Below are 26,117 nucleotides of genomic sequence, written 5' to 3'. Positions count from 1 at the left end.
GAGGAAAACAAATATTCTAGAATGATTCAAGTGTTTGTCTTTTCACAATGGACTCATCAACAATTTTCTTTTTTATATTCTTTTATGTAATTTCTGGGCTCTCTACAGAGAACATTATTACTTTGAATAAGCAACAGATAAGTAAATCATAAAATTTAACAGTATAAAACAAAAATAAAGACAAGTCTACATTCTGCAACAAAAGAAAAAAATATTTATCTTGATTTCTGGCAAAATTGAAACATATGTTTTAGTTCTTTGTGGTAAGGGAATCTGCTTTATCTATTTTTTGTGGTTCTAATGTTCATGGTTGATACGTGGTAGCAGTAAGTAAATATTAAATGGACAGATGGGTAAACGATAAAACAAATGGTTATATATTTATTAAAACTCCTACAAACATCGGGAAGTCTGCTTTATTATGACCATCTTCTAGCACCTATCAACTAATAAGAACCAAGTCAGATAATGATTTTTTTTTTTTGAGGTAGATATTTTCTCTTTTATATATAAATGAGGAAACTGAAGCACAGAGAGGTTAAATAACTTGCTCAAGGTCACTCAGCCATGTGCTGGAGCAAGGAGTCAAACCCAGAGTCCTTTGAGTTATCCGCTGAGCCACTCTTCCAGAGTCTCTTTATGTAAATGCAAGCAAATAATTCCCTCTCAGTTTCCCCCAGCAATTAGCATACTGCTCTCTCTGTTTTGCACCTCTGTTTGGTTCTGTGATTCATACTTCTTACCGGAGCTGTCTCCCTTCGGCACAGCTTCCTCATTCTTTTTTAAAGTACTGCATGATTTTAATTAAAGATACAGATGTGCACATCAGATAATGATTTAATCACATCTTATCTCTGTCATACAACTAGAGATATGAACCTTTGAACCTGTAGGGACTTTGTAAAAACAATTTAACTCCTTCATTATATAGCAAAGGAAACAGAACTTTCTAGTACACCATTCTATATCATTTTATACTTGGTTAACTAATATGTGATTTTCCTAAATCTCTGTTTCTTTCTTACAGCATTGTATAGCCCCAAAGGCATACCAATCCAAAAGATCTCTATTTTAGGAAGCACTTATTAAGAAGAAAAACAGATCTTAGCTTTCACGACTGTTGACAGTGCATTTTTTTAAACTTTATCAAACAATTAAAAAAAAACATTTCAAACAAAACAAAGGAATAAGAAAAACAAATATCCTAAAATAACTACACTGCTTCCAATAAGCTCCTACCATACCCAAAGAAAATTAATGAACCATAGTCATTCCTGAGCATTCCCATATCGTTAAGAATACCCTCAATATCTTATCTGTTCTTATTAGATTATCACTCCCCCTTCACTAGTTCCCTTCTTTCTCTAGGTCCCCTATATTCTACAATATAAGACACCTGTTTTATGTTTTTTTACAGCGCTCCCATTAGTGGTATTATACAATATCTCTCCTTTTGTATCTGACTCATTTCACTCAACATAATGTCATGTTACATGACAGTGCATGTTAAGAAATGTGAGACTTTTTCTTTCTGCTACCACTGTATTGACAAATGTCAAGAGTAAAATCAGACTGATGAAAAGATTAGACACAGACATCAGCATAATGCAGATGGTTTGTATATATGGTGTGAATGTACATGTATGTGCTCTTGCTCTCTCTCACACAGACACAGACACACAGACACACACGCAGACAGACACACACACATACATGCATGCATGCAGAACTGTTGAACACAAAGGAAAAGGCATATAGGTTTTTTAGAATGCAAAATTTCCCTCTGTACATTCTGACCAGCAATCCATGTGAGTTGTGGTTTTCCCCCAGCTATACCAACAGAAGGTGTTGTCATAGTATTTAATTTTCACCACTATGATATATAGAAATAGTATTTTAGTGTGGTTTTTCTGTTGTTAACTTGAATTCAATATTTGTTTTCAGTCTTTTTGGCAAAATTTACTTACAGTACAATGACCAATCTTAAGTGTACCATTCCATGAGTTCTTACAAATGACCAATCTGTGTAACCCAAACACCTATGAAAATATTTAAAAAAATCATCATTAGAGAGTTTCCTCATGCCTCTATTCACAGTCAATTTTCTTCTCCCCTAAGAGACAAACACCCTTCTCGATAGAACCTTTTATAAATAGACTCACACAGTATGTACTCTTTTGTATAAAGCTTCTTTTGTTTTAAAAATAAAGAACAAAGCTGCTATGAACATATCTGTACAAGTCTTTATAGAGATATGCTTTTTATATCTTTGGGGTAAATTTTAGTTTTTATTTATTTGAAAATCAACTTATTCCATTCCTCTTTTTGAAAGATATTTTTGCAGACGTATGGGTTAGCAGTGGTTTTCTTCCAGCCCTTTAAAGATAGTGTTTTTTTTTTTCCTAATGAAATTTATTATGAGGTTGTTAACATTTCTGTATCTTCTGGGGCATAATGTATAAAGATTATGCCCCAGAAGTCATAAACTATATTTCAGGTCACAAATACATACATTTTTTCTATCAGTTACAGATTCTGGCACCACAATCAACTCGAGCCTCCCTCTACATATGATCCTATCCTACAGAGGCTAAAATTCTAGGAATTGCATTTCCTAGATGCCCTTTTACATGGAGTTTCCATGCAAAGACACTTTCATCAGTTAGCATTGCTTGGGTGAGGTTCGAATGTGGGAGGTAAGCCAAAGGTCTACCCCTGTTTTCCCATTTGCTGTATAAATTTTGGCAATGTGGGGACTGAAAAGCCGTGGTTTGTTTGTTCACACTCATTGTATTCATGTGTTGTCACCAACTTAGAAGGAATCCTATGGCAATTACAGCATCTGACACAAACAAATTGCATTCCATGTCTCATTCCCAATCCCTGGGTAAAGAGAGAGCTCGGGAGGTAGTATGTTTTCAATGCAACCTGATCCAAAATTCCTGATCTCTGGGTAGAGAACAGAGCAAACTGGGTTCCAAGGGGATGGAACCTGGAGGTCAAAATAAATGGGAGTACATTTGAAACACTCAAGTTCATGCTTTAAATCCCAATCAGCTTAAAATCATTAGCATGGTTTCTTTTTCCTTAATTGGACACATCGATTAAGTAGTTGGTGTAAAATTTGATACAGGCAGTCTACACTAAAGGATGAGAACCTCAGATCAGTATCTAAGCCGGCTAATTTTAAAACAGTAATGATCCATCAATCTTAGTATATGGGTCTGGAGACCATGGCTCAATGTGGCAAAACCATTAGTTACCCTTGTAATTAACACTTGTATTAGTTTCCTAGGACTGTAGTAACAAATTTTCACAAACCGGGTGACTTAGAAAATGGAAATGTATGGTTTTACATTTCTGGAGGCTAGAAGTCTAAAATCAAGGCGTAGGCAAGGCAAAACTCCCTCTGAAACCCATAGGGGAGCATACTCCATGCCTCTTCCTACCTTCTGGTGGTTTGTAGGGAATCCTTGGCATTCCATGGCTTGTAGCTGTATCACTTCATCCTTCACCTCTGTCATCACATGGCTTTCTTCTCCCTTTGTCTGTCTGTCCACAATCTTCTTTTTATAAGGGTGCCAGTGATATTGGGTTTAGGGCCAACTGTAACGCATTATGACTTCATTGTAACTTAATTAAATTCCATCTGCAAAGACACTATTTCCAATAAAACCAAATCTGATCTCCTGTAGATAACATTTCAACCTACCATCTTTGGTGGACACAATTCAACACATAACACCCATGTTTTTGGCTAGGTCTCTCCATAGGGATACCCTGCACACACATTTGAGAACCAATAGTTATTTCAGAATTGATTCAAGGAGATGCTGGAGAGGAGTGGGTAAGTGAAATGGGCCATGGAACAAAGACAAGTCATAGTGAGGACAACCCTTTGGCCTAGTAAATGGCCACTATCATTGCCTACTTTGATGGAGACAAGGATTCCTTCTGTGGGCTTGGGACCCTTGGTTGTAAACTTCAGAAGAATTTCTTGGAATTTTTTTTCTGGCAGGAAGGCCAGAGGAGGCAAGAGTTGTCTACTTGTTTTTCCCTTACACAAGATAAGACTTCTGAAGTAGTGTCTCTTGGAAGCAAGCCGTTATTACAGAGAACAAAATGGTTAGGACATATTGCAAAATTGTTTCTTTCCTTCTTCCTGTGCCATAAGGAAGAGGAGATTTTTCTCCAACTTTAAAAGGGAGAACCTGGTAGGGTTCTTGGAACTAAGCCTCATGAAAGTGTGGGAGCTCCTCTAATACCGGGCCCCAGGAGTTTTTATCTATCAAGCAAGTCTACCTTCAGTGCCAAGGAATTTGTCTATTACAGTTTAAGTGGTTATAATGGATACTGAATCAGGCCTTCTGCTCCGGGTGAGCCAAGATTCTCTCTAATCTGTGTCTCCTGATTTTTGATGTTGTTGTTTTTAAACTTTTTAATTAGAAAAGCTGTAGATTTACAGAAAAATTATATAAAAAGTACAGCATTCCCATATTCCCCCACCCCAATATTATCAACATTTTGCATTAGTGTGGTATCTTTATTACAATTGATGAAAGAATATTATAATTATACTATTACCTATAGTCCATAGTTTATATTAAGGTGTATTTTTTCCCCATATACCACTCTATTATTAACACCTTGCATTAGTGTGGTATCTTTGTTACAACTGATGGAAGATTATTATGATTATACTATTAACCTAGTCCATAGTTTACATTAGGGTTTGCTGTTTGTGTTGCAAATTCCTGTGGGATTTTGAAATTTTGTTTTTATTCTAGTAACATACATGCGACCTAAAATTTCCCCCTTTTAACCACATTCACTTATATAACTCAGTGCTGTTAATTACATTCACAATGTTGTACTATGATCACCACCATATGTTACCAAAACTTTACAGTCAACCCAAATAGAAATTCTGTATAATTTAAGCATTAAACCCCCATTCCCTACCCCCAACTCAGCTCCCGGTAGCCTATATTCTAGATTCTGATTCTACAAGCTTATTCTAATTATTTCATATCAGTGAGGTCAGATAATATTTGTCCTTTTGTTCTGGCTTATTTTATACAACATAATGTATTCAAGGTTCATCCATGTTGTTGCATGAATCAGAACTTCATTCCTTTTCAATGCTGGTTAATATTCCATTGCATCTATATACCACATTGTGTTTATCTATTCATCAGTTAATGGACAGTTGGGTTGCTTCCATTTTTTGGCAATTGTGAATAATGCTGTTATGAACTTTGGTATGCAAATATCTGTTCAAGTCCCTACTTTCAGTTCTTCTGGGTATATACCAGTAGGAGAGCCGGGTTATATGGTAATTCTGTCCTTAGTTTTCTGAGGACTGCCAAACTATCTTCCACAGCATTGCCACCAGCAATGAATGAGTGTTCCTAGTTTTCCATATCTACTCAAACACTTATAATTTTGTTTGCTTTTTTAATAGTAACCATCCTAGTAACTGTGAAATGGTGTCTCATTGTAGTTTTGATTTGCATTGCCCTAATAGTTATGATGTTGAACATCTCACATGCTTTTTGCTCATTTGTATATCTTCTTTGGAGAAATGTCTATTCAACTATTTTGCTGATTTATTGATTAGGTTGTTCGTCTTTTTGTTCTTGAGTTGTGGGATTTCTTTATATACTCTGTATATTAAACTTTTATCAGATATATGGATTCCAAATATTTTCTCCCATTGAGTAGTTTATCTTTAAACTTTTGATATAAAATCCTTTAATGCACAAAAGTTTTTAATTTTGATGAGGTCTCATTTATCTTTTTTTTTCTTTTGTTGCTTGTCCTTTGGGTATCAAGTCTAAGAAACCATTACCTAACACAAGATCTTGAAGATGGTTCCCTACATTTTCTTCTAGGGGTTTTATAGCCCTGGTTCATGTACTTAGATTTTTGATCCATTTTGGGTTGATTTTTGTATACAGTATGAGATAGGGGTCCTCCTCCATTCTTTTGCATATGGATATCCAGTTCTCCCAGCACCATTTGTTGAAGCAGACTATTCTTTCCCAGTTGAGTGAATTTTGCAGCCTTGTCAAACACCAATTTGCCATAGATGTGAGGGTCTATTTCTGAACTCTTAATTCAATTCCACTGGTCTGTATATCTGTCCTTGTGCTAGAACCATGCTGTTTTAACCACTGGAGCCTTGTAATAAGTTTTAAAGTTTTAGTGTGAGCTCTCCAACTAAGTTCTTTTTCAAGATGTTTTTGGCTATTCAGGGCCCCTTACTCTTCCAAATAAATTTGATAATTGGCTTTTCCATTTCTGTAAAGTTGGCTCTTGGAATTTTGATTGGGATTGTGTTGAATCTGTAAATCATTTTGGGTAGCGTTGATATCTTAACAATATTTAGACTTCCAATCCATCGGCGTGGAATATCCTTCCATTTATTTAGATCTTTGATTTCTTTTAGCAAAGTTTTAAGTTTTCCATGTAGAAGTCCTTTACATCCTTGGTTAAATTTATTCCTAGATATTTGATTCTTTTAGTTGCTATTATAAATGGATTATTTTTCTTGATTTCCTCCTCGTATTGCTCATTACAGGTGTATAGAAACACTGCCTATTTTTGTGTGTTGACCTTGTACCCCCCACTTTGATGAATTTGTTTATTATCTCTGGTAGCTTTGGTGTAGATTTTTTGGGGCTTACTATACATAGAATCATGTCATCTGCAAGTAGTGAAAGTTTTACTGCTTCCTTTCCAATTTGGATATGCTTTATTTCCTTTCCTTGCCTAACTTCTTTGGCTAGAAATTTTAGAACAATGTCGCATAATATTGGTGATGGTGGGTGTCCTTGTCTTGTTCCAGATCTTAGAGGAAAAGCTTTTAGTTTTTCACCATTGAGTATGATGTTACCTATGGATTTTTCATATATGCTTTTCATCATGTTGAAGAAGTTTCCTTCCATTCCTATTTTTCTAAGTATTTTTATCAAGAAAGGAAGCTGAATTTTGTCAAATGTCTTTCCTGCATCATTGAAATGATCATGTGTTTTTTCCTTTTGTTTTGTTAATGTGGTATATTACATTAATTGATTTTCTTATGTTGAACCACCTTTGCATATGTGGAATAAATTCCACTTGATCATGGTGTATAATTCTTTTAATGTGCTGTTGGATTCAATTTGCTAATATTTTGTTGAGGATTTTTGCATCTATATTCATAAAAGAAATAGGTCTGTAATTTTCTTTTCTTGCAGTATATTTATGTGGCTTTGGTATTAGGGTGATGTTGGCCTTGTAGAATGAGGTAGGTAATGTTCCTTCCTCTTCAATTTTTTTGAAGTTTGAGTAGGATTGGCATTAATTCTTCTTGGAATGTTTGGTAGAATTCACCTGTGAAGCCATCTGGTCCTTGACTTTTCTTTTTTTGGGAAGATTTTGATAACTGATTCAATCTCTTTACTTGCAAATTGGTCTGTAGGTATCTATTTCTTCTTAAGACAGTGTAGGTTATGTGTTTCTAGGCTTTTGTCCATTTCATGTAGGTTGTCTAAGTTGTTGGCATACAGAGTTCATAGTATCCTCTTAGGATCCTTTTTATTTCTGTAGGGTCAGTAGTAATAAACCCCTCATTTATGCTTTTATTTATTTGTGCTTCTCTTTTTCCTTTGTCAGTCTAGCGAAAGGTTTAACAATTTTATTGATCTTTTCAAAGAACCAACTTTGGTTTTGTTAACGCTCCTTATTGTTTTTTAAATCCTCTATTTCATTTATTTCTGCTTTAATCCTTATTTTTTCTTTCCTTCTGCTTGCTTTGGGATTAGTTTCCTGTTCTTTTTCTAGTTCCCCCAGATGTTCAGTTAGGTCTTTCATTTTAACTCTTCCTTCTTTTTTAATGTAAGCATGTAGGGCTATAAATTTCTCTCTCAGCCTGCCTTTGCTGCATCTCATAAGTTTTAGCATGTTGTGTTTCTTTTACATTCTCCTCAAGATATTTACGAAATGGACTTGTAATTTTTTCTTTGACCCACTGATTGTTTCAGAGTATGTTATTTAACTTCCGTATATTTTGGATTTTCCAGTTTGCTGCCTGTCAACTGATTTCCAGCTTCATTCCATATGGTCAGAAAAGATGCTTTGTATAATTTCAATCTTTTTTTTAACTTATTGAGACTTGTTTGTGACCCAACATGATCCATGTGAACTTGAGAAAAATATATATCCTGCTGTTTTGGGGTGCAATGTTCCATATATGTCTGTTGGGTCTAGTTCGTTTATCATGTTATTGAACTTCTCTATTTCCTTTTTGATCTCCTGAATAGATGGTCCATCTATTGATGAAAACTGTTGTATTGAAATCTCCAAATTTTATTGTAGGGGTGTCTATTTCTCCATTCAGTCTTTTTTCCTAGGTGTTAGAATTGAATTTTTTAATGCAATTTTATTGATACATATTCACATACCACACAAGCTATCCAAAGGATACAATGAATGGCTGGCAGTATTATCACATAGTAGAGTATTCATCACCACAATTTTAGAACATTTTTATTACTCCAAAAAAATATAAAATAAAATAGAAAAGCCAAAACATTCCATATCCCTTATTCCCCCCTATTATCAAGCCCTAGTATTGGTGTGGTACATTTGTTGCTGTTGATGAAAGAATATTAAGATATTACTGTTAACTCTAGTCCATAGTTTGCAATAGGTACATTTTTCCCTCATATACCACTCTCTCCATTCAGTTTTGCCAGTGTTTGTCTCATGTATTTTGGGGCACTGTGGTTAGATGCATAAATATTTATGATTATTTCTTCTTTGTGGATTGGCCCTTTTACTAATATGTGGAGTCTTACTTTGTCTCTTGTAACAGCTTTTGACTTAATGTCTATTTTATCTGATATTAGTATAGCTACCCCACATCTGTTTGGGTTACTATTTTCATGGATTATCTTTTTCCATCCTCTCACTTTCAACCTATTTTTGTCTTTGAGTCTAAGGTGAGTCTCTTATAACCATGGATCATGGTTGTTTTTTTTTTTTATGATCTATTCTGCCAATCTGTGTCTTTTGATTGGGGACTTTAATCCATTACCATTCAATATTATTTATGTAAAGGCAGTATTTATCTCAGCTACTTTGTCCTTTGGTTTTATATATGTTTTATGTCTTTTTTCATCTCTTTCTTTACTGCAGACTCTTTTTCTGTATAGTTGATCTTTTGTGATACATCTGACTGATCCCTTTCTCATTTCTGTTCCTGTATATTTTTAAAATATTTTCTTTGTGGTTACCCTGGGGTTTGTAATTCACAACTGACTAATTTGAAAAGATACCAACTTAGCTTCAATAGCATACAAGTTCTCTGCTCCCATATCTATCTGTTTTCTCTCTTTATGTTATTTTTACCACTTTATATTTTGTATGTCCATTATCAGGAAATATGCCTGTTCTTGTTCAATTGTATTCTGAGTCTTACAAGAATTAATGTGTAGAATTTTATACTGAGGATACAGTACGATTGAGTTTTGCATTTACCCTTTTAGTTACCTTTACAGAAGATATTCATTTCTTCACACTACTCCAAACCACTCTTTCTTGTCTTTTCCTTTCAACCTTCAGAACTCCTTTAGCAAGTTTTGTAGGGCCCATCTTTTCCTGATGAACTCTGTTTCTATTTATCTGTGAATATTTAAAACTCTCTCTCATTTTTTTGAAGGACAGTTTTGCTTGGTAAATAATTTTTTTGGCTGTCAGTTTTTCTCTTTTAATACCTTAAACATACTGTACCACTGCCTTCTCACCTCCATGGTCTCTGAAAAACACTGCACTTCATTGATGTGTGTATTTATGTTTTTCATAACAGTTGGGAAATTTTCAGCCATTATTTCCTCAAATATTCTTTCTGACATTTTTCCCTTCACTTCTCCTTTCTGGACACCCATGATGCATATGTTTGCATGCTTAATGCTGTCACTCAAATCCCTCAGACACTGCTCAATTTTTTTCTACTCTTTCTCTATTTTTTTCTTCTGACTGTATGATTTTGATTATCCTATCTTCCAGTTTGCTGATTCTTTCTTCTACCTGTTCAAATCTGCTTTTGTATGCCTCTAGTGTATTTTTAATCTCCATTATTGTGCCTTTCATCCCCATAATTTATGTTATGTTTCTTTTTAAAATTTAAAATCATCTTTATGGTCACACATGGTCTTCTTAACAGCCTTTAGCTTTATATCTATATTTTCCTTCATCTCTATGAATTGCTTTAGATATTTTTGAACTTCTTTGATTAATTGTTCCAAATTGTGTGTCTCTTCTGACATTCTAATTTGTTACCTTGACTGAGCCATATCTCCCTGTTTCTTAGTGTAGCTTGTAATTTTTTGCTGATGTCTGATCATCTGATTATTTTGATATTTTAACTTTAAGGGTCAGTTTCTCCCTCATGCCTAGGGTTTTACTGATGACTGGCTTTGTGTTAAGGCTCTTTTTTTGACTTATAAACTTGGTCCAACTTATTCTGGACCATGGAGTAGCCTGTGTTTAACTGTTCAGATTTTCTCAGCAATTTTTACAATTGCCCTTTTATGTACAATTCTTTCACCTCTAGGACAAAGCTTCCTTTCCTTTGTTCCTTCTCCACGAATCTTGATCTGCTCTGTTTTTTTTTCTTTTTTTTCCATGCAGAATTTTCTTCCCACCCCCTATGATTATAAATTTCTCTCCCTCACTTGGTACCCTCTTTTCCTTACACTTTTCAGTTCTGAGACCTGTCTTGTCTTATGGCAGTTCAGTTCCCCCACCCCCTTTTTTCCTTGTGAGGGTTTTCTTCATCCAGTTTCTTCTCCATTATGGTATCCTGTCCCAGAAGCCCAGGTTGGATCAATCCAGAAAAGTGGGGGCAATCCAGAAAGATCTGTTTTTCTTTTAGGTGATCCAACAAACAGAGACAGTTCTCAGTCTCTTTTTACCAGGGCACACTTTTGTATGTGGCACTCCTTAGCTGCTTGTGTTCTGCCTGGGTCTCTGCAGACTTAATTCTCTGTGCCTGGATAAGCATGTGGTTCTAATTCACTGCTGGAAGTGGCTCTATTGTCTGGATTCACAGAAGGAAGGACCCAGGCCATGCTGCCTCTTTGTGACTCTTTAGCTGTGCAGGGTTAAGTGAGGAGGAGGGGTCTGGACTAGTGGGTCTAGGAAGGAAATCTTCTACCTGATGTTGGAGATTATTTTTCTTTTACTTCGATTCACTGTTTGTGGAATCTTTCTCCAGTCTCTATCATCCTATAGAGTTCCAAGCAAGTGGTATTTCTCCTTCTGTTAGTTGACTGAAGAAATAGTTTTCCAAGGGATATCTTATGCCACCAAGTTGATGACATCACCTCTATTGGTTCTGATGAAAGGTCGCCATTCATTCATATAATTGTTCTCCTATATGCAGCATGTCATTTTATTCTGGCTGCATTCATCATTTTATCCTTTATTTTGGTTTGCAGCAGTTTGATTATGATGTGTCTAGTATGGTTGTCTTTTTAATTTTTTGTTGCAATTGTCTAGGTTTTTGATTCTGTAAATTTATGTTTTTCAACGAATTATTGTGCTAAATATTTTTTGTGCCAAATTTTGTTTCTTCTCTCTTTCTGGAAATTCAATTACATGTGTTAGATCTTTTGCTATTGTCCCACAGGACCCTGAGTCTTTGTTAACTTTTATTTCCATCTTTTTTCTGTTTCTCAGAATGGAAAATTTCAATTGCTGTATCTTCAAGTTCACTGATTATTCGGTAATCTCTAAACTTTTGTTAAGTTCACATTGTAATTTTTAAAATTTCATATTTTTTTAATCGAGAATTTCCATATGGTTTTGTTATAGTTTCAATTTCTCTGCTGTTTCCTTTTTGTTCATTCATTATTAGCATATTTTCTTTTAAGCCCATGAATATAGTATAACTCCTTCTTTAAAATCCTTCTCTAATAATTCCAACACCAGAGTCATTTCAAGGTTGGTCTCTGTTATCCTTTACTTATTGGTCATGATTTTCTATTTCTTTGTGTATACAGTTATTTTCTATTGTGTGCTAGATAATATTACAAAAACTCCATAGAGAGTTTGGGTTCCATTATATTTATTGGAAGATGATGAATCTATTTTTTAATAAGCAGTTAACATGGCTGGATCCACACACAAAAGTCTGTCTTTCCTGTGATGGTAGTACCTGAAATCTCTGTTCAATTCATTTGGTCTTAGCTGGCTGATTTAAATCGGTCCTAAGCATGTGTAATTCAGGCTTCTACTAAATATTTGAGCAGAGAACCTGGGACTCTGTCTGTCTAGAGCTCTCCTTTATGAGATTTTCTTCCTCTCTTCCCAGGTACAGTGGTCACTTCAAATTCTGTCTCTGGTTCTTCAAGCCAGTGGAACTGTGAGTTTCTATCCAAGTTTTAGCTCCCTTACTGGAGCCTGTCCTCTGGATAAAAACTGTAAAAAGGAAAAGAAAAAGAAAAAAGAAAATTAAAAAAAAGTAGACTTACCTGTTGTTTTTTCCCTTCAAAGGTTGACTTCTCTTGGGCTTCTGCCTGATTTTCACTCTTCAGTTTACTTAGGTAGTAGCTCTCAAAGCAACTTAAAAAAAGATCATGAATGTATATTGAACAGTTATTCCAATACTAGTGCAGAGAATAGAGTTTAGCAAGCAAAAACTGGAGGCAGGAAGCCCCAAATAACAGACGGTTGATTTGCCTGAAATGGGACAATGATAGTAAGAATATAGAGGAGGCAAAATATTGAAAATTTCTCACAAGCTCATATTGGCAGAATTTTGTGACTCTGAACTGCTACATTTAACCCATCCAAAATTTTGTTCATTGAATGGGAGAGCCAGAAAAGAGGTTAAGATGGTAGTGGCGAGCATTAATGATTACTTCTCATACAAAATTCATAAATGAGGCAAAAAATAAAGAGGACTACCTATAGCTTTAAGCCAAAATATTGTTGTCCCATTTTTCCTCATATTCCATTCAGACAAAATAAACCCAAGTGTTTCATGAAGTACCATTTATGTTCAATTGCAGAAGTGCATTATATCAACTAGGAATTTTGTCAGTTACTAGCAATAAAGACCTTTCTACAGTGGCTTAAAACACCTAAGAGTTTACTCTCTTAGATAACGGAAGTTCAGAACTGGGTAGCCCACACAGGTATGGCAGTGCCACAAAGACAGTAGGGATCCAAGCCCTTCATATCATTCTGCTCTGCCTTTCTTAATACATGGCTTCTATTCTCAAGGTCAGAAGATGGGCACTGGAATTTGTAGCCATCGTATGTCCATGCAAGGGAGGAATAAATAGAAGGGCAAGGAGCAAAAGTACTCATAAATGCTTTTTGTTAATAACAGCTTCCTAATAAATGACTTCTGCCTACATCTCTTTAATCAGAACTTAATTATATGGTTATATCTATCTTGAAAAGAGGCTGAGAAATGTATTTTTAAAGCTGAGGACATTAGGGCCTTGAATAAAAATGAGGTTATGTTACTAAAGTTAAAGGGGAGAATGGATATTGAAAAAGCAACCAGCTGTCTCTGCCATGCAGTTAAAGATATAGTTGGGGCTCTCTCAACCAACATAAGTAAAACAATAAAAATTTTAAAAAGGAAGTGTATTGATCCACATTACCAAAACTTCAGGTATTTAAATATAAGCATAGCTGATCCAGATGCTCAAATAATCATCTGGGAACAGTTTTGTTTTATCTCTCAGCCCTGCTTTTTTTTTTTTTTAATTAAATTCAGTTTTATTGAAATATATTCACATACCATACAGTCATCCATGGTGTACAATCAACTGTTCACAGTACGATCATATAGTTATGCATTCATCACCACAATCTATTTCTGAACATTTCCCTTACATCAGAATCAGAATAAGAATAAAAAATAAAAGTAAAAAAGAACACCCGTATCATCCCCCTCATCCCACCCTATTTTTCATTTAGTTTTTGTCCCTATTTTTCTACTCATCCATCCATACACTAGATAAAGGGAGTGCGGTCCACAAGGTTTTCACAATCACACTGTCTCCCCTTGTAATCTACATTGTTATGTAATCATCTTCAGGAGTCCAGACTACTGGGTTGGAGTTTGATAGTTTCAAGTATTTCTAGCTATTCCAACAGATTAAAACCTAAGAGGTGCTATCTATATAGTGCATGAGAATGTCCACCAGAGTGACCTCTTGACTCCATTTGAAATCTCTCAGCCACTGAAACTATTTTCTCATTTTGCATCCCCCTTTTGGTCAAGAAGATATTCTCAACCCCGTGATGCTGGGTCCAGATTCATCCCCGGGAGTCATAAACTGCGTTGCCAGGGAGATTTACACCCCTGGGAGTCAGGTCCCATGTATGGGGGAGGGCAGTGAGTTCACCTGCTGAAGTCGCTCAGTTAGAGAGAGTGAGTCAGCCCTGCTTTTATCTGGGTTGTAAACAGGCTTAGTGGACTCCCTTCATGGTAGAAAGTTGGCTACCAGAAATACTGGGAGAATTCCCAGTTTAGCACTCCCACTGGTACAGGATCATCTGATTTTTAATAATTTTAGTGTGAGTCATAAGAGGGAGTCATGGTCTATTGGTATCACATGCCTATTTCTGAACCAATCACTGGTGACTGGGAATGTGTTGCTCTGATTGGTCAGATCTGGTTCGTGAATCTTGGTCATTCTCAACTAAATCATATGAACTAAATTGGGAGAGGCATATTTTGCTGAAGGCATATTTTTCTCAACAGCATATTGAGGTCAGAAAAATGGTGAGTAGATGTCAGGCAGGCAAAAACATGCCTGTTGAAGAGTAAAAACTTGCAAGGAAAAAATAATAACTTATCTGCTGCCAGTCTAGAAATGGAAAGGCAAAAATAGGCAAAATACCAACGATACAGTATATCCCTTGCATGATTTCCCATTGTCTTCAATAAAATGTAATTAATGCAATGTTCACAGTGAGAAAGTACACCACAAAATAATGCTGCTAATACTTAAAGCATTAGGAAAAGCTTTTAAGGTTCTAAAACATCCACCAAAATACCAAGAAGGGGATTTGCATACATGTGCTATTTATAGGGATATTTATTTGTAGTAACTTCTTTAATACCTATACCATGAGGATTGAAGGTGGTACATAACCATAAATTAATCCTTTCAACACTCTGAAATTTAAGCTCTGGGAAAAAGATTACAAGGAGAATAGGGCAGAAAGCAATGATGTTTTTCCCAACGTCATGAATTAAATAAGCAGCAAACCAAAGCTCCTGACTCGCAGAATATATGACTCATTCTGTTCCATATTTCCATACCTTATTTTAGGTTATCACTGTGATTGATCTTTTTTGTTTTTTGCCCATTATTGCCAGAAAATAAAAATAGCCATATGTTTGAAACTCAACATAATCTGCCCTAGGGAAATAACCAAAGAGGAGAGCACAAATACTCAAATAAAAGGCACAAATGGAGACACAGCAAAAAACAAAACAAAACACCACCCCCCCACACACACACACAAACCCTTTGGAGAAAATTTACCAGTGGCTAAAAATAACTGATACTAGAATGTAAATTGAGGTATCAGAACTTTTAATGTGTGATATGACAGTGAGAACACAGAAGAACAAGTGTCATTTAATTTTTTTCCTTTTAACATAATTTCATACTTAGAGAAAAATTCCAAGAATAACTCATAGAATTCCAAAATACTTTTTATTTGCATTCTCCAAATGTTAACTTTGTATTATACTTGCTTTGCACACATATAGACACACATGCAATTTTAGCCATTTAAGAGTAAGTTGCAGATATGATACCTCTTGACTATTATACTCTTCAATGTGTATTTTCTAAAAAATTTTTTTACACAACCAACACACAATTACCAAAATTAGGAAATTAACACTGATACAGTACCATTATTTTACGTACTGCCCTTATTCAGATTTTCCCAATTGTCTCAATAATTGCAAACATAGCAAAAGAAATTCTTGATCACGCATTATATTCTGTTGTCATATCTCTTTCCTTGTATATATTGGAAGTCCTAAGATTTTATTTGTATTCCATGAAGCTGACATTTATGAAGGGTACAGGTCAATTATTTTGTAAAATGTCCCTTAAATTGGGGTTTCTGTGATGTTTTATCATGATCAAATTCAGGTTATGGGCTTTTGGCAGGATTACCACAAAAATGATGGTGTGTTCTTCTCAGTGCACCATATTAGGAGGCAGATGCTGTTGATTTGCTCCATTATTAGCCAAGGTGGTGGGTTGTCAGTCACGTTCCTCCACTGTAACATTGTTTTACCCACTGTAATTAATAACTATCTTGTGGAAAGATACGTTGAGATTATATAACTATCCTGTTACTCCTCAAACTTTTACACACTAGCTTTAGCAACCATCGATGATTCCTCCTTAATCAATTAGAATGAGTATTTTCTAATTAATCTTGTTTCTAAAATGCGTTATCAGTAATGTCATGCTAAGTGTCCGCAAAGTCATAGGGCTTTTATTACAGATGGATTCTTATAACCTAAAAAAACACTATAATCACCTAGCAATCCTACTTCTCAGTATATAGCCAAAAGAATTGAAAGCAGGGATTCAAACAGATAATTGTACACCAGTGTTCATAGTGACATTATTCACCATTGCCAAAATATGCAAGCAACCTTAGTGTCCATCAACGGATGAAAAGATAAATAAAATATTGTGTATACATACAATGGAATATTTTTCAGCTGTAAAAAGGAATGAAGTCATGATACATGCAACAACATGGTAAACCTGGAAGACATCATGTTGAATTAAATACATCAGACACAAAAGGACGAATATTGTATGATCTCACTACTTTGAAACAATTAGAATACACAAATTCATAGAGTCGGAATCTAGAATATAGGTTACCAGGGTTGAGGTGGGGATAAAGAATGGGAAGTTAAGGCTTAAAATGTATGGGGTTCCTATTTTGAATGACGGAAATGTCTTGGTAATTGGTGGTGATGGTAGCACAACATTGTGAGTGCAATTAACAGCACTGAAAAATATATTTGAATGTGATTAAAAGGGGGGAAATGTTAGATTTTATATATGGTAACAGAATAAAAATTTTTTAAAAATCCATGGAACTATGATACACAGTGAACCCTAAGTCAAACCATGGACTTTAATTAATAGTACAATTATAAAAATGTGTTTTTATCAATTGTAACAAATGCTCCACACCAATGCAAGTTGCTGTTGTTGGGGTGGTATATGGGAATCCTGTATTTTATGTATGATTGTTCTGTAAGCCCACAATTTCTCTAAGAAAATAAAAATAAATTTAAAACACTGTAATCAGTTGGATGGGGAGATAGAATACAAACTCACCATTTCCAAGAACATTGAAATAGCTACATGATCTTAGTGTGTTTAGAATTTGTCATGCTCTTGAGATATTTAAAGATATTTCTACAGTGGAATACATTACTTTTAAATATTAATGCATATTTCATTCATATTTCTTCACACAAATACTATAGATTTGGTTTTATTAAAATGTTTTTGTATTCCTAAACTTTGAAGATAGGAAGCAGTACTCCAAAAATGTTTAATAAAATGTTTTCAAACAGGAAAAAAAAATAAAAACAAAATCATTGAATTATACACCTAAAACAGGTGAATTTTAGGATATGAAAAATTTACCTCAATAAAGTTGTTTATAAATAGAAAAAATAAAATAAGCAAATAACTGAATGATTTGATCCAGAACACAAAGGCTAGTGAAGATGAAAATTTGTCATAATTTAAATAAATAACAAATAACTTATGTCTAAATCAGGATCTCTTAACCTTCTTTTATATCATGGGTCTTTTTGGCAGTCCAGTGAAGCCTATGGGCCCTAATAAGAATGTTTTTGAATACATTAATATATAAGATTACAAATGAAAATCAATTATATTGAAACAGTTTTAAAAATATTAAATTTGGGGATGTAGCAATATATGTGCTTCCTTAAAAATATGAAAAAATATGTTAAGTAACAGTAGATTTATAAAATAGGCAAGTAAGAGTTAAATTATATTTTTAAACATTTATAAATGTGAAGGCTGTTGTCATTTAGCATAAGTAAGAACAATAAATTTTCTTTGACTGGGGAATATTCAGGTTGTGTAGGCCATTCAGTTGGCTTACAATTTTTGTTTTGTTGGTTATAAGTGTTGATAATCTTGACTCACAAAAATATATTATCATATATGTAATTAAAGTTTCCATAGCTTGCTTAACAAAAAACGGATCGGCTTCTCTCAAGAAATACCAAAATTATCCAAAGCTGTTTTCTTTCTTTTTTTTTTAAAAAGCATACAATCCATCCAAAGTCTACAATCAATGGGTCTCAGTATACTCAGAGTTGTGCATTCATCAATTTTGGAATGTTTCAGAATCAATTTTAGAACATTTTCATTGCTCCCAAAAGAACCCCCCCCCCATTATTGATACTTAGCCTTGGTGTGGTACCTCTGCTGCAATTGAGAATACTGAAATATTATTGTTAACTGTGGTCATAGTTTGCATTAGGTGTATTTTTTTCCACATACCATCTTTTTATTAAAAACTTCTAATAGTGACTTACATTTGTTCTAGTCCGTGGAAGAACATTCTTATATTTGTACTATTAACCACATTCATCATCCACAATAGGGTTCACTAAGTTATACAGTCCTGTGTGTCATCCTCTAGCTTTCCTTCTAGTGACACACATGACCCTAAACTTCCCCTTTCAACCACAATCACCCACACAATTCAGTGCTGTTAGTTACACTCACAATAATGTGATACTGTGCATATTCTTTAATGCATTCTTGTGGGGGCAGACATATTAGTGTGGATTGGGTTGGAACCTACTGGTTCAGTGTTTTTGGAAACGTGACCCACCCCACTATAGGTGATCACTCTGATTGGATAATTTCCATGGAAGTGTGGCCCTGCCTGTTCAGCATGGGCCTTGACTGGTTTGCTGGAGCACTCTGTAAGCTCAGACAGAAGGAGCTCATAGCTAGCTGGAGCTGAGAAAGACAATTTGAAGACTGCCATTTTGAAGTGCAACCTTGGAGCAAGCAGACACCAGCCACGTGCCTTTCCAGCTAAGAGAGGTTTTCCAGATGCCATTGGCCATCCTTGTCGATGCGTTACCATGGACACTTTATGGTCTTAAGACTGTAACTGTGTAACCAAATAAACCCGCTTTTATAAAAGCCAATTCATTTCTGGTATTTTGCATCCTGGCAACATTAGCAAACTAGAACAGCTACCCTCACCTTTATCCATTTCCAAACATTTATAATCCACCTTACTAAAAGCATCAACTCCCCATTCTCTACCCTCATTCTATCTCCTGGATACTAACTCCATGAGCCAAAGCTGATTTTGTTAAATATCTATTACAAGGATACACAGCTTCCTTTGGTGGCCCAGAGTTGCATTCTCATTGCCATCTCTCTAGTGGATGAGTGCTTGTGGGCAGCCAGGCTGAGATCTAAATACTACCATATTTTGAGGGGGTGATAAGCGTATATGATGTTTTGAGATACTTGCAACAACTTCACTGTGATATGAAAGTATCTGTGAATTCTATTGGTGACAAGATCAGAGGGACTATGATTTTTGCCAACAGTCATAATTGAAGGACTTTTAAATTTTACTTAGATGTTACTGAAAATAAACACACAATTTGTTTTTACTGATTCAAGTGTGAATTCTATCCGTGGAAACTTCAGGCATCAAGGAGCCCTGGTTAAGAACTCCTGATCTAAACAGGTAAATAAATTAAGCAGAATTTATAACTCTCACATATTGGCTATTCGGTATAATTACAGAATTGCTATAAAAAAGCATAAATAGTCCTATAAAACCAGGACATTTTAAAATGAAAGGAAAATTACTGTTTTTTAATGTCAATTCTAAGTAGTTGAAAATAGAATCCTGACTGTCTGTCTCTGTCAAGATATGAAAGGTGGTCAAAGGTGGTCAAAATACTTAGTAATGTTAAAAAAAAAATCTGATGTTAAGACATCTCTTTCAGGTCTTCCACTTCTAGGCATTATTCCAGCCCAGGGCTTTTCTGCCTCATCACTTGTGATAGGAAGAAATTGATTTCTTGTTTATTATTCTTATCTCCAGTTTGGAGATGCTTTTTTATTTCCATTCTCATCTAAGTTTTGATGTTGAATTCTTACTTCTTCTTAAGCTAATTGCAAAAAGGGAACTTTAGTTACCTGTACTTGAGCAATTAATTCTTTCCCATCACAAAACTCATTAGTCCCAAAGTGTGATAACTGGGCTTTTAGTTCTCCGAAACAGAGCTATTAGAGATGAGATTTCTGTTACCTTTATCAAAAGAAAAATTCTAAAAGTAAGTAGGAATTAGGATACAATAGAAATTACACCTGGCTAGACATCAAGTTCTGTGCTTTAATTTAAATTATCCCAAATTGGGCACTTCTGTGACTGCATTTTTGAAACTCAGTTTTCCTTATGTGGAAAATGAGTGGTGATTTCTTATATGACCTCTAAGGTACATTGTACCTTCAAAAATTTAATATCATGACAGTATCAAATATAGCCATGTAGTGGATGCTATTGGTGAATTCCCTCCCCTCAATTTCCCACCAACCTGGCTTATGTGCCCATCCTTGGCTATTATGTGTATCTACTCTTATAAGTATTGTTCTAGTTTGCTAATGCTGCCAGAATGCAAAACACCAGCGATGGATTGGCTTTTATACAAGGGGGTTTATTTGGTTACACAGTTACAGTCTTAAGGCCATAAAGTGTCCAAAGTAACATACAAGCAATCGGGTACTTTGGCTGGAAGATGGCCAATGGCATCCAGAAAACCTCTGTTAGCTGGGAAGGCTTGTGGCCAGCGTCTGCTCCAAGTTCTGGTTTCAAAATGGCTTTCTCCCAGGACGTTCCTCTCTAGGCTTCAGCTCCTCAAAAATGTCACTTTTAGTTGCTCTTGGGGCATTTGTCGTCTCTTAGCTTCTCTGAAACAAAAGTCTGCTTTCAACAGCTGTCTTCAAACTGTCTCTCATCTGCAGCTACTTTCTCATCTTCTGTGCATTCTTCAGTGTCCCTCTTGGCTGTAGCTCCTCTTCAAAATGTCACTCTCAGCTGTACTGAGTTCCTTCTGTTTGTCAGCTCATTTATATGACTCCAGTGATTTAGTTTAGACCCTCCCTGAATGGGTGGGGTAACACCTCCATGGAAATTATCCAATCAGAGTCATCACCACACCTGGGTGGGGCGCATCTCCACAGAAACACTCAAAGAATTACAATGTAATCAACACTGATACATCTGCCCACACAAGATTACATCAAAGATAATGGCATTTTGGGAGACAAAATACAAACTGGCACAAGTATCTCATGGCTGCCCTCATTTCAAGGGAATTACTCTAGTCCCCTCAGCATAACAGGAGACTGGAGCAGTCACACCTTTGAGGTTACAGCCTCCATCTAATAACTGACTGATGAGGGCACAAAAGTTTGGCCCCCTTCCCTCAAATGGGGCCCGTGATGCAATATGTAATCCAGCATTTTCCAGAGGACTATACTGAAGCTAATGTCTCAATGAGACTACATGCTTGCTGAGTTTTTTTCCTGTACCATCCTGCCTCTCTCACTGCCCTTTTCCTGAGATCACTCCCTTAACTAATCATTTAAACAAGAATCTCCATCTCAGTCTCTTCTTCTAGGGAACCTGACATGGATAGTACCCTATCGTGGGCATTCATCAAATCTTTGTGGACCAACTGTATGAATGAATGGAGTTGATCTGTTTAATGTTAATCATAAAAGGTACAGACAAAGACTGAGAATACCTCAGTTTTCAGCAATAAATATGTGTTGGGAATATTTCTTAGCAAGTACTGTAAACATGCCTCCAAACATGTTTCTGTTCCTTTCTAATAAAATTAATTTGCTTTCAGAAGGGGTTTCCACAAATGCTTATTCAGTGTGCAGCAAAGGATGGGCTAAGAAACACTAAACTTCCAGTCTATAACTCCAGCCCCAAGTGATCCAAGTGATAAACTCAATATTTAGGGAAGAAAGAAAGGCTGGCAGCTCACATTCTCTGAGTTCAGCACCTTTGATTAATTATTTATTTCTAATATAAGGGTACATTATCAAGTTATTAGCAATACAGTATTAAGAATGTATGAGAAGACAATGCAGTAAGTGTCCAAATGTTAGGCTAACTTTCAATTATTCAGTGATAGAGGTGAGTGATGTAGATGAGTGGGTTGGAACAGATTACAAACTACACTTTGGAATTTTGCCTTTTTTTTTTTTTTAACCAAAAAAGATTAGAATCATCCCAGGAAATCCTGAGAAAATGGAAAGAAAGGAAAGATTGTCTTCTTTATGTATTATGTATGCAAATTTGTGATCCATTTCACTTATGGAAGAAAGCTTTCATATCAACTTTAAAAAATTTGGATATCTTGCTCATGAGAAATACAAATAAAGATGATATTGGGTTGAAGGTCTTCAACTTGGAGGTGAGGTACAGGCTTTTTGTAGACGCCCTGTATCAGGTTGGGGAATTTCCCATCTATTCCTAGTTTTCTGAGAGTTTTAATCATGAACAGGTGTTAAATTTTGTCAAATGCTTTTCCTGCATCAATTGATTTTACAGTTTTTATTATTTAGGTGCTTGTATTCCTAGGATAAGTCCCACTTGGTTGTATGTATTATTCTTTTTATATATTGTTGAAGTTGATCTGCTAATATTTTGCCGAGGATTTTTGTATCTATGTTTAAGAAGGTGTTAATGTACAGTTTTCTTTTCTTCTAACGTCTTTGCCTATATTTGTTTGGATTTGAAGCGTATGCCTTCAACATCATATCCTGATTCAAGTCATTTTTTGGAGTGTGATATAGGCCTGGGTTAAAGAGGCTCTTCTGCACTATGTTAGACATATCCCTCCCAGGTGACAGTGACCTGCGAATTTCTGCGGAATGAGTGCTCAACAATTTTCTACTCCAAGTCATCCATTTAACTTATATTTTCTTGAAAGATCCATAAAAGCATCACAATCCATCTTCTCAAATGTTTCACTGTGGTTCAAGTCATATTGGGTTTAAACTATTTTCATTATCTGCTCCAAAAACAAATATGTAAGTCCCTTCTTTTAGAAAAATGTATGAATTCAGAAGCCTAAAAAATAGCTGGCCTAATTGAATAGAGAATGACTTTCTGAAAACTTGATTATGATACCATTTGGGAAAAAAACATCCTGAAGATATGGACTTTTGTCTTACAGAATAAAGTATATATTTTGAATAAGAGACTGTCTTATGATATTCTTTCCTCCATAATATATGGTAGTGAGAATCAAGTGGGAGAGGCTTCTCCTAAAACTATACCTAATTATCCATTACAGAATCTTTGCTTCCTATCCCAGCAACTTTGAGCTCTGCTGGTTTGGCATTCTTAGTTCCCAGAAGGAAAATGCTTCCAACAGAAGATAAAATAATGATTCCATGGAATTGGAAGGTGAGAATGCCACCTGGTCATTTGCAGCTCCTTATACTACTAAATAATCTGGAAAAAAAATTACTTTACTGGCTGGTACAATTGATCTCAATTACGAAGGGGGGATTGGGTTGCTAATACACAAGAGGTCGAGGAGTACTGCCTCTGAAACCCAGGGAATTTCCGAGTGCCTCTTAGTATTTCCATGCCCTAAATTAATGGAAGACTCAGCAACAACAATAACAACAACAACAACGACAACAAAAGGTAAAACTATTCAGAATACAGACCCTTCAGGAATTTTTTTAGGTTATTCCACCAGATAAAGATTCCTTACCAGCTAAAATAACTCCTGAGCACAAGAGAAATATGGAATGCATAGTGGAATAAAAAAATCATAGATAACAACTACAGCCTCATGCCCAATCGCAGAAACAAAGACTGTAGTAGCTTCGCATATTTTCTATTTGCTTTCTATGTGCAAGCATTTATTTGTATATAATAATGGTTTTCTTTTGCTCTCTCCTTTCATTTATTATTTTATATACAAGTTGTAGAAGATTAAACTTACAGAATATTCAGTGGAACTCTGAATTGCAGTATGGTAATTACAATAATTCTTGGAACTGTGTGTTTCCGCAGTTTGGGAAGAGGGTGAGAACTTCTTCATGTGTGTGAAGGATAGCTGCATCTTGGATGCAAAACTGGAATTGTTTTACTGTTGAAGTGTCTGTGGAAGCTGAGTAGCCAAGATGTGGAGTGTAGAGTTATCAATTTATTGTCTCTCAGCTCCAAATCTACCATTCTTTGCCCAGCTTTGTGATTCTGCAGCTGGATTCTGTAAACATTTTTCCTTTGCCCACTAGGGCATTTTCCATTTTTTCAGTAGAGGCTACTGGTAGAGGCTTCAGGGCAATAGCAGCAGGAAGACACATTTCCTTTCCAGATTCCAGTCTTTATATATTATTATTATTCAGAGCAGGAGACCAACTGCTGGCCTGTGTAGAGGAGCTGCCCTGAGGCCACGATCTCCCTTTCAGAAGCAGCTTCTGAGCAGTTCTGGCCTATCCAAACTCTCTGGCAATGGAGTGTCACTTCTAGAGATCAGCTCCAGCCCAATTACAGCCTCCAGCAAATATGGACCTCTTCTACCTACCAGTGCCAGCCTACACACTGGCAACTTCCTTCCCACTGTCAGGCTGTATGTTCCTGTGGTAGCCACCCTCTCTCTGAAGAGATCAGAATCTCAGTCTGGGATTCTGTTTTGTCCTTTTATTGTCTGTGTTTCCACAGTCTAGAAGTAGCTGCCATTTTTTTTTTTTTTTTTTTTTTACACCAGATTCTTCTAAACACCTTTACCTGTTTTAGTAGTGACTCCTTTCTACCAGCCAACAACTCCGTATATTAAACTTTTCCTGTTGACATAACTGGTGTGGTTTCTGTTTCCTGACTCATAGCCTTTGAGAAGGAAATATATATATATAGATCCCATTGTATTTTATAGTGTATTTTTTGTTCTCTAAGCTCCTATCCCAAAGAAATGGATGTACTATGGAACCTGTTTTTATCTATTATAAAATACACAATAGGAAATTTTATACTTGTGTTAATGCTAAGGTTTTGTGAAACATTATTTGTTTGTTTTTGAAACATTGTTTTAAATAACTGCTGGAAGTCAAGATACAATAGCTGATGTGAAAATTGATGATAGTTCATAAATTGTATTGGTTGGTACAAATGAATCAGCAGCATTCTCAGGAAGTTTTCTCTTTTTAGGTTATTTTTAGAGCTATAAAAAGCTCATTGTAACTCTTGATGGTTCAGAGAAAATGTCATTCTTTTCTGCAGTAGGCCTTTTAACAAAATGATTTGTGACTGGTCTCTGAAATCTAAACACAATGCAAAGATTTTGTACGACTGAAAAAAAAAAAAGCTTTACCATGTAACAATCAAGACAGACACTGGCCCTTGGAATTACACTGAGCTCCCTACTCCCATTAAAGTAAACTGCAAATTCTAACTGAAATTCTAAGAAAGTGGTTTGCAAACTCCAGTGTGCATCAGCTTGTTAAAATAGTGTGCTGGATCCCATCCCACGAGGCTCTGATTCAGCAGGTTTGAGGCAGGGTCCAAGAATTTGTGTTTCTAAGAAATTCCCAGGTCATGTTCATTTGTGACCATATGTTGAGAACCACTGTTTTAAGGTAATAGTAGGCTCAGGACCTACTACCTATATTTTCTCCCATTTTTCTCCCTTCACCCTATTTAACTCAGACTGTTTGCATTTGCTTTTATCATCATGGGATCCATATTTTTGATACAGTATTCTGCTTTCAATTCCTGTAACTCTTTTTCTAATGTTTCTGAACCTTGGCGATTTTTTTTTCATTTCTTTCCCTGTCATCTGGCCTAACATCTCTCATTGCCATGGCCTGCCCATTCATTGCTTGCTTCAATGCCCAGTGTCATGTTATACTAAATTTCATTTCAGCCCCTTAGCCTGTGGTCCACTTTCTCCCACCCTTCCCCCACCCCTCACCACAAGAACACAACATACT

The 26,117-nt window shown here is 35.6% G+C and overlaps 1 long non-coding RNA gene across 1 annotated transcript in view; it reads right to left on the bottom strand.

Moving 5' to 3' along the window:
* Positions 1 to 12,053: 12,053 nt before the first annotated feature.
* Positions 12,054 to 26,117, bottom strand: part of LOC119507386 — a 42,748-nt gene continuing 28,684 nt past the window's right edge. The window contains exon 4 of the long non-coding RNA XR_005211228.1: positions 12,054 to 12,468. This is a non-coding gene — a long non-coding RNA (uncharacterized LOC119507386). The remainder of the gene's footprint in view (positions 12,469 to 26,117) is intronic.

Source organism: Choloepus didactylus, chromosome 12 (assembly GCF_015220235.1).
Source record: "Choloepus didactylus isolate mChoDid1 chromosome 12, mChoDid1.pri, whole genome shotgun sequence".
In the NCBI taxonomy this organism is placed as follows: domain Eukaryota; kingdom Metazoa; phylum Chordata; class Mammalia; order Pilosa; family Megalonychidae; genus Choloepus; species Choloepus didactylus.
The sequence above is the reverse complement of the archived record's forward strand: the minus strand, read 5'-3'. Positions and strand labels throughout refer to the sequence as shown.